The following is a 3,883-nucleotide window of genomic DNA, read 5'->3' on the forward strand; positions in this document are numbered from 1 at the left end:
AAATAACAAGACATAGGAATACCTGATGAAAAAATATCACCTAGAAACAAGTAAGATGAAGGAAGCACTGGAAATACCGTGTTCCCCTGAAAATATGTTCTATTCCGAAAACAAGCCCTAGCCTGCTTTTCATACCTGTGTCTAATGTAAGTCCTACCCAAAAAATAAGCCATAGTGAAGGGGTGGGGGTGACCAGCATATGGAGGCTGAGTCCCTTAATCACGGCCCCAAGGATCAGCTGAGCCAGCAAGAGCCAGGAGCTGCCTCTCATTTTGTCTCTCTGGGCCCCTGGAGGTGTTTCCAGCACACTGTTGTCAGTCCTGGCCCTGCCCGCAGCACCAGGCAACCTCGCAGCTGAGCGTCCCTCTCTTCCACAGCTCATCTTGTGGCTCTGGAGCAGGCAGCGACCATGGTTTGTACCCTGCTAGGTCTGGAGCTTGGGTCTTGCTCAGGCAATGCAGAATGACAATGCAGAAGGCAGTGCGATGCGTTGGAATCTACTCTCCCCTCCTTACCTCTGCCCGGCTGCTGGGCCTGCTGCATCTGCCTGCCTGCTTCTGATATTTCTCCCTCTCAAGCAATCTCAAGCAAAATCAAACTGTGATGAGACGGCCAACAAAATCCGAGGAGAGCCCGCACTTCTGCCTGCCTGCTCTATTGTAGTCACCTAAACCAGATACCCCCCTCTCTGCTCATCAGCCGTAGGGCAGTAGGCTGAGAAGGTGGTTAATACGCAAGGTGTTAGTATGGGCCAAGCTTGGCGTTTCATCTTCTTGCCTTTTGCAAACTTTTGACTGCACACAAGGAAAACATGCAGCAAAGACCCTGGCTTCTCTGCCCAAACTCAACCAGAAATGGGTCATGATGTAGAGAGAGGGCTGTAAAGCATTATGAAGTAGTATATAAGTCTAAGTGCTATTGCTGAAAAGAGCAGCATCAGGCAACTATAGGCCAATTAACTGCCTTCTAACAGTATAGTACAGTGATGGCGAACCGATGGCACGCGTGCCACAAGTGGCACATGGAGCCATTTGTCAAGGCACACGAGGCGCTGCCCTGTCAGCTGGCCAGCGCGCATGGACGCGCTGGCCAGCTGAGTTCACCTTTTTAAAAGCTATTTTTCGCCTTCCACAGGCTCCAGAGGCTTCATAGGAGCCTGGGGAGGGCAAAAAGAGCCTCCCCTGCCCCCCATGGAGGCTTCAGGGTTGCTCGGAGGGTCGTTTTAAGCATTCCGAAGGCTTCAGGGAAGCCTCCGGACGGTCCCTGAACCTCCGGAGGGCCTCCGGGGGGGGGGGCGGGGGAGGCTCTTTTTGCCCTCCCCAGGCTCCTATAAAGCCTCTGGAGCCTGGGGAGGGAGAAAAAAGCATGTAAAATGGGGGGGTCACGCGTTGCATTATGGGTGCGGCACGCCCGCACACGACCCCCTGCGCTCCCCCCAGTTGTGGCACGCGAGCCAAAAAAGGTTCACCATCGCTGGTATAGTAGCTATGCAGTCCAATAGCACCTAGTTGAAAAAAGGTTCTACCTGAGTAGAAAGGAAACTGCCCTAACAGCAGAGGAACAAAAATCAACTCCTAACTGACAAGATAAAAGACCAACTTAAATGTAGCACAGATTGTTTAGAAGAAGTGGTTTGACTCCTTGCCACATGATTGGATAATCAAGTGCCTAGAAATACCAGGAGTCAGTAGAAACATCAGAAGCTTTGTGGAAAGATCAATGGCACAATGGAAGACACGGTTGCTAGTCAATGGTGAGAGATTGAGAGAGATTAATATTGAGAATAATCTTTCAAGGAAACTCACTATCACCACTACTGTTTGTGATTGCACTTATTCCTCTATTAACAATACTGAATAATTCAGTCCATGGCTATCAAACATGAAAAATATCTGACACGTTATCCCACCACCTTTATATGGATAATCTAAAGCTGTATGGAAATACAATTGCAACTCAACATCATCGTATATTCAACCACAAATGTGCAATCCTCAATCAAACAGAGAGAAATAGTGAAAACAGAAGGAATCGGGATCCCTATGGAAACAACACCAAGAGTCTGGATGAAGATGAATACTATAAATATCTGGGCATCCTTCAAGCCAATAAACTCAAGCATGCTGAAGTCAAGAACAAAGCCAGAAGTTAATACTTCAAGAGAGAGGAGGATCTAAAATTCCAAACTCGGTTAAGGAAATACCATCAAGGCAATAAACACCTGTGCAATTCCAGTCATTAGATACACATCTGGAATAATGGACTGGAGTCAAGCAGAGCTAAAAGCCTGGATAAGAAGACCAGAAAAATAATGACAATGAATTTTTCTCCTCACAGCAATATTGACAGACTTTATTTAGCAAGGAAAATAAGTGGGCCTGGAATGTTGCAAGTATATTAGATGGTTGAAGAAGAAAACAGGGCATTGGAAAAATATCTAAAGGACATCAAAGAGAATGCAGTGAAGCTAGTATGCCAGGAAGGCTTACTGAGTATTGGAAAGACCAAACTGTTCCACAAGAAAGATCAAATGAAGAAAGCAAAGATATATGCGAAGATAAAGTATTACATAACCAGTACATTTAAAAAAAGGAGGCAAAACAGATAACAAAAAGACAGAAGGGGGTAATTTTGGATGCACAAGACCAAAACTTAAGAACAAACACATACAAAACCAGAATTGAGAAGTCAACAGACAGCAAGTGCCACATTGGCAAAGAAGCTGAAGAAACAGAGAATTGTCTGGTTAGCTACTGCAAGAAGACTGTACAGACTGACTACAAACAATGACAAGACAAAGCAGCAATAATAATACATTGGAAGATCTGCAATAAGTACCAGTTACCTTCAAAGAAGAACTGCTGGGGCCATAAAATAAAAAAGTCATAGAAAATGAAGACGCTAAAGTGACTTTAGAATTCAAAGACTGGCACTTACCACATAATACCCTAGATTTAACACTGAATAATGGATTTGGCTGACAACAGAATAGAAGGAAAAGTACCGAGAAAAATCACAATATACAAAGACTTGTGAAAAGAAGTAGAATGATGGTGACAAAAAAAATTGCAAAGATTGTGTTGAATTCAGTCCCAAAATATCTGAAGCACCAAATACCATTGATATGGACAAAATGTCCATTGGTCAGTTACAAAAGGCAGCTTTACTTTACTTGGAATAGCTTACATATTGTGATAATATCTTTAACACCATCAATATCTTTAACCTATCCTAGGTTCTTGGCTAAAAATGTATAAGTCAGTCTATATCTCTTGCAACTAACCACAATGCCAAAGATGACAAGTGCTGGGAGTTGTAGCAACATCAGGGATTTTATCAGAAAGCCCTCCTGTAGTAAGCAGGTTTGAACAGTCAATTATTAAATCACTTGCTCCTATAAACATTTATCAGTTACATTATACAGCAAAAAGAAGCTGATCTTTATACTGAAATCTACTTTGTATATGATATTTAAATATTCAGAGAAATCTTGGAAACATAATATCTCAGGCTCAGTTCTACATATCTGTACATTAAATGTGTAAAGTGCAAGTTCTACCCACACATACACTCTAAATATTTGTTATTCTTGTTCATCGCAGAAACAAAATTTCTTTAAGAAATTGATCATTATATGAATTCTATCTCTGCTTTTTTATCACCTCAAATTTTTGTATCTTAATTTATTGAAAAATCTTTTTTTTAAATCTGTGCTGGCCAAATGCAATAGAAATAGGTATTTTCACTAACCATACACGTAGAGAGCAGTATAGAGAATAAACATAAATTTGCCCAGACTGATAGCTTGCCTAAATTGAGAAATTTAAATGTAGAGTGGTGGGGGGAAAAAACCCAAACTGAATAATACAAAGGGTTTTGTTGT

The sequence above is a fragment of the Natrix helvetica genome (genome assembly GCF_964273705.1).
Source record: "Natrix helvetica genome assembly, chromosome: Z".
NCBI lineage: Eukaryota > Metazoa > Chordata > Lepidosauria > Squamata > Natricidae > Natrix > Natrix helvetica.